Source organism: Capsicum annuum, chromosome 9 (genome assembly GCF_002878395.1).
Source record: "Capsicum annuum cultivar UCD-10X-F1 chromosome 9, UCD10Xv1.1, whole genome shotgun sequence".
NCBI lineage: Eukaryota > Viridiplantae > Streptophyta > Magnoliopsida > Solanales > Solanaceae > Capsicum > Capsicum annuum.
In genome coordinates, this window is record NC_061119.1 from 208636817 (window position 1) to 208650798 (window position 13982).

Consider the following 13982-nt stretch of genomic DNA (forward strand, 5'->3'; position numbering starts at 1 on the left):
AATAATAATAATAATAATAATAATAATAATAATAATAATAAGCAAAACGACGTCGTTTTAACTTATAGAAGCAAAACAATGTCGTTTTAAGTTCCAGATCAAAAGTACTCTCAGTCAGCTCTTTTAATGACGTGACACCGTATGATTGGATTACATATCCACGTAGGTGCAAGTGAAACTCACGCATGGAGGTTGCAAAATCGAAGGTCATATTTGTTCAGGTTTTGAATAATTAAAGGTCCTACTTGTGCACTATCAAAGTTTAAGGTCAAAGTTATAATTTGGTGTCAAGTTTAGGGTCATATTTATGTATTATGCCTTTTTTTATATCGTCATCTATTACTCTCGTATATCATCGTAATGCCTTAATGCTAGGTTTTGAAAAAGACTTTTCATGTCTCTAGCTATTTACTGCCTTTTAGATCAATTACCCCTAAAGTTGTCTCGTTTTATTAATGGTACACTTGAACTTTAAGTCGTCTTAAATACCCCCGAACTTGTTGATTTAGTAAGTCGTGTGCCCCTTTTTGGTATAAAGACCACAACATGTAAAACACACGCGTACACATGGAAAAACCTATCTATGTGTCTGCCCGCATGGATAAATGCCATCCACTTTCCTCATATTTATCCTACATAAAAAAATAACTCACTTCTACCCTTAATTATCCAATTTCTCTAAAAAAACTATGCTTTTGAGTTTTCCATTGCTCCGAAATAGTGAAAGATTGAATTTTTGTCGATCAAGTAAGCTATTACCTAAAAAAAATTATGATTTTTATTTTTTGAGGGGTAAAGAGTCAAAAATACCCCTCTACTTTAATTAATTGGTTATATTTTCCCTTAATCAAATTATAGGGTCAAATATACCTCTACTGTTACTAAAGTTATCAAACATACTCTTCATTTTAACATTTTTCTACCTTGACAAGTTAAGAGCCATGTGGCGTAATATTTTGAATGATGTAGCTAACACGTGGCATGCCACCTCAGCATTCGATTTTTCTTTCTTTTTTTATTTTAACTTTTTTTCATAAACTTTTATTAATGTATTTAATTTATCAATTTAAAAAATGAAATAAATTAATTTGATGATTACAACTTTAAAATTATAATCTCCAAATAACTTTGTACATTAACTAAACATTTCTCGTCATACCTCAAAAATTGTAATTTAGATTTTATAAAGGAAAAGAGTCATTTTTGAATAAAAATTCATTAAGTGCAATACAAATATTGCTAGGAATGAAAAATATTTCAGAAAAAAAAGAAGAAGAAGAAACAAGGGAAGTCTGTGCAAAGCAACACCATGACAATGAAAAATTTTTAGTTTTCTTTTTGAAATTAATGATATTAAGTACATTAATAAAAATTGAAGGAAGAAAGTTAAAATGGAAAAGGAGAGAAAAAATGGATGCTGAGGTGGCATGCCACATGGCATTCACCTCATAAAAAATGTCACGTCACATGGCTCTTAACTTGCCAAGGTAGAAAAGTATTAAAATGAGGGGTATGTTTGACAACTTTGCTAGCAGCAGGGGTATATTTGACCCTATAATTTGACTAAGGGCAAACAAAATCAATTAATCAAAGTAGAGGGGTATTTTTGATCCTTTTCCCCTTTTTTTGTGTGTGTTAAAAAGATGGAATTATTTTTTCAGGTTAGTGTTTCATAGTAGTTTTCGATTACTGTTCCAATTAGGATTTTGAGGAGATTCACATGCACAAACACGTTTTCTATTATAATTAATGGAGTAAGAATTCACAATTTAAGTTAGGAGTGTACAAAAATCGAACCGATAAAAATGTTATTGATTTATCATTTTTGGATTAACGATTTATTGATGATTTTATAAAAAAAAGTTATTAGGTTGTTGGTTCAATTTTAATTTTTTCAATTAAATTATTGGGTAAATGGATAACCCAATAAGATTATACTAAGTTATTAATAATACACAAAATTAATATAAGCATTATTTTTCCTAGTATACTCTACCAAGTACCAATAAAGTGGAATTAACTATTTTTATTACTCATACTACTTTTACTACATATCTATATCTATATCTATAATATATTAAAAGTGTGAAGACCCTTAAAAAAGTGGTTTGAAATTTTTGCCCTTTATTAAAAGACTTTTCTTTAGACAAAACTGTCTTTTCACTATATTTTTTAATTTATTATTTAATTATTTTTTATTATATTAACTAGACTTCCTAAAATATATGGGACTCCTAAAATATATGGTAGGAGAATTAATTAATATTTTCCCTTCTATTAGACTTTTTAAAATATGTGAGACTCCTAAAATATAAAATAGGACTCTACTAAGAAAATACTTGTATAAATATTGAGATATACATTAAACTAGAGAACGAACCGGTTTGTCTATTGAGAAAATATGATTTATGCTTATCTAACTTGATTCAATTGCATGTCTAGATTGGTGGATGCCTAATTTTCTAAACCTCAACTTCTTCACTATTTTTGTCAGCATAATAAAATTCAACATGTGTGTATAATATGTATCTTCTTTGTTTTCATTCAAAATCATTCTTTAGGATCAAAATTTTCGCTCAGACAAGAATTAATTGGATTAAAATCGAAGCTTTGTAATCACTATTATATTATTTTTTTTATAGTTTACAGGTAAATGTCAGTTGGCTTTGAAGAATTTCTTATGTAAAGGTTAGGTTTAATTGTATTGTTTTGATATCTTTATTATGTTATTGTTTTATTATAATTTACAGATGCTAGATGAATGTGGGTCGGCTTTGAAAATTTATTTTAAGTAAATGTTAGGTTTAATTGTATTATCGTAATATCTCTATTAGTTTATTATTTTGTGGTAGTTTACAGTTCGTAGATGAATCTCTATCATCTTTAAGAATTTTTTATGTGTAAAATTTAAGTTTAATTGTATTGTTTTGATATCACTTTTATTGTATTATTTTGTTGCAGTTTACAGGTGATAGATAAATGTTGGCCGGCCTTGAGGAATTTTTTTTATGTAAAGGTTAGGTTTAGTTGTATTATTTTGATATCTCTATTATCGTATTATTTTGTTATTGTTTACAGGTGGTAGATGAGTGTCAGACGACTTTAAGAAAATTTTGGGTGTAAAAATTAGATTTAATTATATTACATTGATGGCTCTATCATTGTATTATTTTTTGCAGTTTACAGATGGTAGATAAATATCGTTCGACTTTTAAAAATATTTTTGGTAAAGGTTAGGTTTAGTAAATAATTTCTCCATCTTTACATACTCAAAAGATATTAAATTTAATTATTATATTCATCTTTATTATTTAAATAAATATCCTATTTAGTGTAATGTTTGAACTCATTAAAGTGGGGTACACGCACAAGGCGCGTTCACCTAAACTAGTTTACTCTAAATGTTGCATTCTCTTTAAGTATAACAGTGTGAAAGTCAAGACTCAGATTGACTTTCTGCTGCTTAGGAAGAGGGATAGGGTGTTATGTAAGGACTGTAAAGTTATTGCGAGTGAGCATCTTTCAACCCGGCACTGACTTCTAGTGATGGACTTATGTATCAAGAAGAGCATGAAGAAAAGGACCGGGAAGGGTCGACCTAGGATTAAGTGGGGTGGCTTGACACCAGTTAGTGCTTTGGAGATACGGGACAAGGTGGCGAGAATAGGGGTGTGGGAGTATAAGGGGAACATGGATATTATATGGGATAGGGCTACCAGCTGAATCACGGAGACTGTTAGAGAGGTGTTGGGTATTTTGAGGGGTCGGGCAGGACGACCTAAGGGGAACTGGTGGTGGAATGAAGAAGTGAAGAAGAAAGTGGAGATTAAGAAAAGGACGTATGTAAAATTGATTGAGAGTAAAAATGAAGAGGAGAAGCAGGTGAATAAGGAGGTTTACAAAGTAGCAAGGAAGGAGGCTAAGTTAGCAGTTACGGCTGCTAAAACAACAGTGTTCGAGAGCTTGTATGCAGGGTTAGATGAGAAAGACGGGAAAAAAAAGGTTGTATAGACTTGCTAAGGCTAGAGAGCGAAAGGGTCGTGACCTCGATCAAGTAAAGTACATTAAGGGGGAGGATGATAGTGTTTTGGTGGAGGATGTTCACATTAAGAAGAGATGGCAAGAGTACTTCCATAGACTTTTGAACGAGAAGGGGGACAAAGGCATGGAGTTAGGGGAGCTTGAGCACTCGAAGGAGAGTCGTGATTTCAGTTACTATAGGTATTTTAAGGTTGAGGAGGTTAGAGAGGCTATTTGTAGAATGCGGAAGGGTAGGGCGACGGAGCCTAACGAGATTCCGGTAATTTTTGGAAGTATACTGGTGGGGCAGGTTTAAGGTGGTTGAATGATTTATTTAACAACATTTTCAAGACTATGAGAATGCTTGAGGCTTGGAGATAGAGTACGATGATTCAGTTATATAAAAACAAGGGGGACATTTAGAGTTACAACAACTATAGGGGTATTAAGCTGTTGAGTCACACTATGAAGATTTGGGAGAGAGTGGTTGAGCGGAGATTAAGAAGGGTTGTGTCTATTTTGGATAATCAGTTTGGATTTATGCCTGTTCGCTCGACGACAGAGGCAATCCACCTGGTGAAGAGATTGGTGGAGCAGTATAGAGAAAGAAAGAGGGATTTACACATGGTGTTTATCGACCTGGAAAAGACGTATGATAAAGTCCAAGGGAGGTTCTTTGGAGATGCTTGGAGGTGAGAGAGATCTCGGTGTCATACATCAAAGCTATTAAGGACATATATGATGGAGAAAAGACTCGGATGAGGACGGGGGAGTAGACTCAGAGCATTTTTCGATCGATACAGGGTTGCACCAGGGATCGAATCTTAGCCCGTTCCTATTTGTGTTGATGATGGACGTGTTGACGCGGAGTATTCAAGGTGAGGTGCCTTGGTGTATGTTATTTACGGAGTATGTAGTACTGATTGATGAGACGCGGGGTGTGTGAATGATAAATTGGAGGTTTGAAGGCAAATCCTTGAGTCTAAGGGGTTCAGGTTGAGTAGGTCCAAGACAGAGTATTTGGAATGCAAGTTTAGTGACTTGAGGAAGGAGGACGAAGTGGTGGTGAGCTTGGACTCCCAGGATATTTTTAAGAGGAATGGTTTTAAGTATCTTGGTTCTATGATTCAGAAAAATGGTGAGATTGATGAGGATGTCTCTAAGCGTATTGAAGCAGGTTCGATGAAGTGGAGGCTTGCCACGGGAGTGTTGTGTGATAAGAAGGTGCTCCTTAAGCTTAAAGGTAAATTCTATAGAGTGGCAGTCCGTTCGGCCATGTTGTATGAATGGAGTGTTGTCCAGTCAAGCACCCCCATATCCAAAAACTGAAGGTGGCGGAAATAAGAATGTTGCATTGGATGTGTGGACTTACTAGAGGGGACAGAGTTAGGAATGAGATTAAATGAGAGAAGGTGGGAGTGGATTCGGTGGAAGACAAGATGCGGGAAGGAAGACTGAGATGGTTTGGGCATATGATGAGAAGGGGCGCGGATGCCCCAGTTCGTAGGTATGAGAGGCTAGCTTTGGATGACTTCAGGAGAAGTAGAGGTAGACCGAAGAAATACTGGAGAGAGGTGATTAGACATGACTTAGAGCATCTTCAGTTTACAGAGGACATGACCCTAGATAGGAAGGTATGGAGGTCGCAGATAAGGGTAGAAGGCTAGTGTGGGGGTGTGGGTTGTAGCAAGCAGTCAGGAGAGTTCTTGTGTAACCGGGTTAGTAAGACTAGGACTATGTCCATACGTGTCTTTGGTATGTGAGTGTATGTTACTACTAGATGGGTGTCCTATTTTTTTATTTCTTAGTTCCTATTTTTTTATTTCGTGTTGACTTTATTTCTCGTAATTCGTATTTCTCTAATTTCTATTTTTATTATTTCCTATTCGTATTTCTGGAATGTCATCCATCCTGTTTCTTGTGTCTTTATGACCTTGTGTACTATTCTTTATCTTGAGCCAGGGGTCTATCGAAAACAACCTCTCTACTTCTTCGGAGGTAGTGGTATGGACTGTGTACATCTTACCCTCCCCAGACCCCACTTTGTGGGAATACACTGGGTTTATTGTTGTTGTCTTGTAACTATTCCACACTTTTTTTCTTCTTTCTCCTTTTATAGCAAATCTTTTTCGTACAATTTTGTATAACTCTTAAATTTTTTTATTGGGTTATTGGGTAAACTGATAACCCAATGCACACCCCTAATTTAAGTAAGTAAAAAGGTTTTTTTTTTTTTCATTTTTTACATTGGAAGAAGCTAATTTGACAAAAAAATAACCCCATCACGTGCGTGATGGAGTTTAAAATCATATATTTTGCCACGTAGGCTAAAAAGGGTCACACGACATACTTAAACAACAAGTTCGGGGTACTTAAGACGACTTAAAGTTCAGGTGTACTATGAATAAAACGAGACAAGTTCACGAGATAATTGATACTTCTCTCAATTTGTTTGTGAGCCAAGCGCATGCATTATGGTCTTAGCTTCGGGTTAATAGTAAAAACTTACAAAAAGATAACTTTTGAAAGCGAAAGATCAAAATAAACCAAACAAGCAAAGATTAGGAACAAATCTTATAAGAGATAAGGCACAAGTACACTCTCCCCCCAAACTATACCCGATGTTGCTATGACTCACCTAAACTTTATAGAGTCTTATTACCTACTAAATTTATTTTTTTCTATATTTTTGTGCTTCTTTTGTTTTTTAACATATTTTGGAAGTGATGGAGGAAAAGAGATAATAAATAGGAAGAGGGATACTTGAGGTTTTTGAAAAAATTTTTAAAAAAAATTTTTTTTTTTTTCATTTTTTACATTGGAAGAAGCTGATTTGACAAAAAAATAACCCCATCATGCGCGTGATGGAGTTTAAAATCACACACTTTGCCACGTAGGCTAAAAAGGGTCACGCGACATACTAAAACTACAAGTTCGGGGTACTTAAGATGACTTAAAGTTCAGGTGTATCATGAATAAAATGAGACAACTTCAGGGGGGATAATTGATACTTCTCTCAATTTCTTTGTGAGCCAAGCGCATTCATTATGGTCTTAGCTTCGGGTTAGTAGTAAAAACTTGTAAAAAGATAAATATTGTAAGCGAAAGATCAAAATAAACCAAACAAGCAAAGTTTAGGAACAAATCTTATAAGAGATAAGGCACAAGTACACTCTCCCCCCTCCCCCCAAACTATACCCGATGTTGCTATGACTCACCTAAACTTTACAGGGGTCCTATTACCTCCTAAATTCATTTTTTTTCTATATTTTTGTGCTTCTTTTGTGCTGAAGTGGCTGTCAAGTAGCAAAATATTTTTGTGCTCATTTTGCACTGATTTGGTGGCCATGTCAGCATAAAAATATAGAAAAAAATGAGTTTAGGAGATAATAGGACCCTGTAAAATTTAGGTGTGTCATAGCAACTTCAGATATAGTTTGGAGGTAATTATGCCTTTTTCATCTTATAACATAGTCCGAGCAATAAATATCCACAGGAAAAGTGTGATCGAACTCGAGTATGACAATGAGAAAGTAGTAAACAGCTGAAGGAAAAAAAGTCAATGTTCAAGAGCCAAGCTAAAGATATTTTATAACTTAAAGCGTAAGGATGATCAAAAATTAGATGCTTCACAATGAGAGAAGGGTGCCTATTTATAGGATACAGATGCTGCCTTTCGTCCAATGGAATAACGTTATTCTCTGAGCCCATAGTACCAAGTGCAATGACCCTTCGCCACTTGTTATCGAACCGTTAGGTGATGCCAGCCTAATCTTGTGTGTGGTCAGACGCAACTCTGTGAAGGGTTGGTGGTGCCTCCTGGAATCCCTTGATACAATGTCCTTCTATTTGTTCGTTAGCATGTAGTCATCATCCCTAACTGTTCGTCTCACCGCATTGGTGTTGCCCTCGAGATGGTGTAATTGCGGCCCAACTTCACTCATACTCGACCCGAGGTTGCCAATCAGTCTAAACTTATCCCCAAGCTATTTTCACCACATACACTAGCAATGACCAGCGAGGGATGTGGTGAAATATAAATGTCATTAACTATCAGTCAAATATTTTGAGTTTAAGTCTTGAAATATTATCAGTAGATATTTAGTAGAATTTTCAATACATATAATACAAAGTTTGGACAAAAATTATTAATTACTTGAGTGTTTATATACTCACTTTGGTCCAGCTGAAGTTTTGACACACGCATAAGGAAAACTAATAGTATTAAGGGTGTGTTTGGTATGAAGGAAATTTATGGAGAACATTTTTCTAATTATCTCATATTTGGTTGGTTTAGATGTTTTGAAAACTATTTTTCTTAATAAACTTATTTTCATGATTTAATTCTGTTCATAAAGTAACAGAAACACTTTTCAAAACTTTCTTTCAACCTCACCACCCAACTTCCGCCCCCCAATTCTGATATATAATTTGTCTCTCGATCTTGACCTCGACTTTGGACCTTGGCTTAGGTTTCGATTCTCTACCTACACTGGGTCAGGATTGGGTCTCAAATCATTGTTGAAGTCAAGAGTAGGGTCCCAGGTCGAGGTCGGTGCTGAAATCAGGAGTCGGATGTCGAGAGGGGTTGAAGTCAGGCTGAGGTCGAACCCTAGGTCATAAGTAGGGTTCGAGTCTCGTGTTGGGGTACAACAACAAATTCATGTTGGATTGGGAGTCGAAGTTTGGGGTTGGGTTAGGTTCTGGTGTTAAAGTATTTGCCTAAATTATAACCAAATATTTTTGGGACAATATTTTTTTCTTACGCCAAACATTACAAAATAAGTAAGAAAACTATTTATTTTTCAGAAAACTTTTTTCTTGAGGAACATTTTTCTTCAAACCAAACACACCATAAGAGTGTATTCAATACAAAGCAAAATATATTTATGAAAAATATTTTCTAAAAAATAAGTGTGTTTCATACTTAGTTTTTTGTGCTCAGTAGGTAAGTGGAATTTTTTTTCTAAAACTATTTTATTATAATTTGGACATATACTATGAGAGGTGGGAGTGTAGGGTGGTGGAGATGTGGGCTTATGGGGGTGGGGTGGGTCAGATTGGAGATGAAGATAGGTATATTGGAGGATAGGGAGGGCACAGTAAATGTAAAATGTCACTTGTAGAATTTTTCGAAACTTAGTTTTTATTTTTTTAAAAAAAAATTGACCAATCAAACAAGAATAAATTAAAAAAATTCTAAAAAAATGTTTTCCATCATAACGAATACACCCTAAGACCTAAGTACAAAGGTTATTTAACTAGATTACCTCACAACATGTGGTAATATATTAGTCACACTTATTATTTTTATCACGTTATCCATTATTAATGCTTATCATATTTTTAACACTCTCAATACAAATAGAAGTTACTGTAAGAGAACTAATCTCAAGTCATACTCAAACTATTTTTTTTTTTTCATTTTCTTCTTCGTTCTTTTCAATAGAATCAATTAAAGGTGTTACTTAAACGTAAAATATTTAAGTTAATCCTAGCTAGGATCATATAAGATAATTTATTTGGGGGTTAATTTGTAAAGTTCAGAAATCATGAGAGAAGCCATGGTTTTAGAGCTGAATAAGCTTGGAGTTCAAACAAAGAAGAAAGGAAAGCTCTTCCATTCACATGAAAATATCAGATCGAATACACAAAATGAACTAACTTCTCATACAGCTACATTGTATATTTAAAGGAAAAAATATCCTACTTGTGATCCACTATTCTACGTCATCTTATGGCTAACTAACTAGTAATTAAGCTATCAACTAATCATACATTAAGTTAGTTGTAACCTCCTAACTAACAGCCATGTCACTAGGCTCAATACCCCCCCTCAAGCTGAAAGGTAAGAAGATGTTCTTAACTCCCAACTGGCAATCAGATGATGGTGTTGAGCCTTTCCTAGTTCCTTTAATTAGTGAATAGATCACCAGGTTGTTCCTTTGTGCTTATGTGATGAGTTTTGATAAATTCTTGTTGCAAGTTTTCTCTTATCAAGTGACGATCAATATCATATGCTTTGTCCATTTATGAAATATAGTATTGACAGCTATTTAAATAGCAGCCTTACAGTCACAATATAGGTCAATGGGTTTAATGATTCTGATGCCTAGTTCTTTAAGGAGATGTCAACCAAGTTAGCTCTGCAACAGTAGATGCCATGCTCCTAAATTTAGCTTCTGCTGAGCTCCTTGAAATGGTGTTCTGTTGTTTTGATTTGCAAGATAAAAGAGAATTAGCAAACTTTACCATGTACCCTGTGATTGACTTCCTTATTTGTGGGCATGCAGCCCAGTCTGAATCACAATATGCTGTCAAACTTTGAGCTTTGATTGCTGACATAAACAAGCCAAGACTAGGTGCATCTTTGATGTATCTGATCGCTCTAAGGGCAGCCTACATATGTGACTCTTTAGGTTTGTGCACGAACTGACTCAAAACTTAAACAATGTATGTTATATCTGGCCTGGTCATGATGACGTACAACAACGTTCCTACCAGCCTCTATAGCTCCCAACATCAATCAACAACTTATCATCTTGGGAACTATTTATGGCTACATCAAATTCATAAGAGGTGAGATGATGATTAAAATCCATAGAGGTGGATACAGGGTTAGCTTCCCCTTACACTGAGTCTGCAATCAGCTCAAGGGCATACTTCCTCTTGTTCATCAATATACCATACTCATTTCTAGCAAACTCAGTGCTAAGAAAAAATTTCAAAGGTCCCAAATCCTTCATCTTAAATTTCTGGAGCAGTGCAGTTCTGGTAGAGTCAAGCAGGCTAGGATTAGACCCTGAGACCAAAAGATAATCCACATAGACAAGAACCACAACAATATCAAAACCATATAGTTGAGTAAAAAAAAGAGTAATCAAAATGGCTTTAAACAAAGACCAAATCAATCAAGTTAGTAATGAGCTTCAAGTTCCATTGTCTTGAGGCCTGGTTCAAACCATATAAGATTTCTTTAACCTGCAGAGCTTGTAAGATGAAGTAGTTAAGGATGAGGAAGCAAAACCAGCAGGTAATAGCATATAGACTTCTTCAAAAAGATCACCTTGAAGGAAAGCATTGTACACATACATATGGTAGATGTGCCAAAACTGAGATTCAACAACAATAACAGATTTGACTGTCACCATCTTAGCCACAGGTGAGAATGTGTTTGTGTAGTCAAGACCCTACTTTAGGCTAAAACCTTTTGCATCAAGCCTAGCCTTAAACACCTCTGCATCCTCATTAGCTTTATACTTGATTTTGTACACCCATTTGTATCCAATAGCAGCTTTACCAGGAGGTAAATCAACAATGTCCCAAGTACCATGTTCTTCAAAAGCAGTTATCTCTTATTGTATGGAAAGAATCCATCTGGGATCTCTGGTAGCAACAGAGTAATGTTGAGGCTCAACATTATTTATCGGAGTAGCTAGACATTTAGCATAACTGGGTGTCACAGAGTTATAGCTCAAATAATGAGCCATGAGATAGGCACAAGCATTCACTACATAGTTCTTAAACTGAGGAGTAGTTATGACTCTATGAGAATGCCTCAAGGAAGCAGGTTCAATAGCAATATGTGGCAAATCATCAATATGTACAATAAAAACCTCTGTAAGAATATCAGTTGCAAGTGCTGGTAAAGGATCATCATTATGGACAACTGGAGATGAAGGAGGAGGAAATGAGGATGAATCAAGTAGAGCATCATCAACAATATCGAAAATAGGAAAGAAAGAATCATGGTTAGTCTTCATATGCTTAAAAGAGAAGATTGATTCATGGAAGACTACATCTCTTCTAAATACGAACTCTCTGGAATGAGGACCGAATAACTTCTAACCTTTCTTAGTGGTTGAAGATCCCATGAAAATAGTGGGTAGAGCTCTAGCTGCAAACTTGTCTTGTTTTTTGACATTCACTGCATAAGCTAAGCAACAAAATACTCTTAAATGATCAAGAGAAGGAGCTACCTTAAAGATTATCTCAAAATGAGATTTACCCCCTAAGACAGTGGAAAGTAACCTATTTATGATGTGAACTATAGTAAGAACACATTCACCCCATAAATGAAGAGGTATAGCAACTTCAAACCTCAATGCTGTAGCTACCTCCAGGATGTATTTATGTCTTCTTTCTATAGTACCATTTTACTGAGGTGTGTACATACATGTGGTCTGATGGATGGTGCCTTGAGAATTCAGAAAATCCTTAACTGAATAATTTATAAACTTTGTACAATTGTCAATTCTAAGTGTTTTAACAATAGAATTATATTGAGTCTGAATCATAGAGAAAAGAGTTTGCAATATCCAACAAGTTTCTTCCTTGGAATTCATTAAAAAGACCCAAATAAATCTAGAAAAGTCATCTACTACAGTAAGAAAGAATCTCTTGCCATCAATAGTGGGATCTTTATACGGTCCCCAAACATCAACTTGAAACAAATTAAATACTACCCTAGATTTGCTGACACTTATAGAAAAAAGAAGTTTACTTTGTTTGGATAAGGGACAGTGTCACGACCCGAATCGGGGCCTGACCGTGACAGGCACCCCAAGCCTACCAAGGCATGAGATGACCCCTTAGCCTTACATCATAAACATAGTAATATAAAGAATTTACGAAAGCGAACCCATAAAATGAAAGAGTTTGATAAATAATGAAATAAAGTCTGAAAACCAAATCTCAATCCAAAAAATAATAACCCAAATAAAGTAGTATCTATGTCTTAAGAACAAAATTCAAAACAACAACCCATACCGTCTACAAACCCTCTAACTTTAAGAATAACTCCTAAGTCGGGACATGACTCCGACTGTACCATAAAACCGACTCTACCATAAAACTAAGAAATACCATTATAGAAACATATGTGAAAAGTACAAATGCCTTCCGGGTGATGGAGGGCTTACCACTTCAACAGTTGTTCAATAGGAATACCGAACCACCTAATGTTGCATAGGATCACAAGAAAATCCCTCCAAATCTATATCATGAAATGATGTAGCATACGGGGATGGTTAGTACGGTGAGTACTAGTATGCAACCCAAGGAAAGAGATAAAATATATATGTATCAAAACAAGTAATAAAACACATGGATGAAATATATATTTATCAAAAACAAGTCATAAATCACATGCACTATAGTATATATATATATATATATATATATATATATATATATATATATATAATGTCTGAATAGGGGAAAAGAACATGAAACATGATAGTTTAAAAAACTTAATCCTGAACTATGTAGCTTATTCCGGCCTAAAGGCACCCATGGGCTATACGAGTCCGGCTTCCCCTGCCGGAAGGGCCCAGCCCATGTTAGCCGCATGTACTGAAGAATTGTATAAGGATACCAAGGTGATAGCCGTCCGAAAATACTGTGTAAATCAAATACAGTGGCCATATAGACCCTCAACGTCAGCAAACATGGTTTCCAACCATTTTCGGATTTGGTATCGTTAGACTAATAGACTTGCAAGCTATTCCAATTATGTCAAACCATAACCATTTAACCAATTTGAATCCAAATTACATTTAAAATTCAAAATAATATCCACAATGGGCATTCCAAAATCTCTTTATATTTTTTCCAATTAATGCAATGCAATATTTCAAAAGATGTGTTAAACTATGTAGAATCCTTGTTTAAAAGTGAATCAACAATGTAGGTTGAGGCTCATGTGCATAACAACTTACAAAATCTTTAACCATTGTGAAAAAAATAATATTCCAATTCCACCATTACCATGAGACACCAGTTCAGTCCAAAACCTACAATTTAAACCATGAATAAAGCCATTAAAATCAAAGAAAAACAATACAAGTGTTCAACACCCAAAAAACCTCAACCCTTGTTTAATCAATCATTCAAAAACATGATAATATCAACTAAATTGAGCCAATAATGCAATAATTAAAATAGAGAATGTCCAACATGCC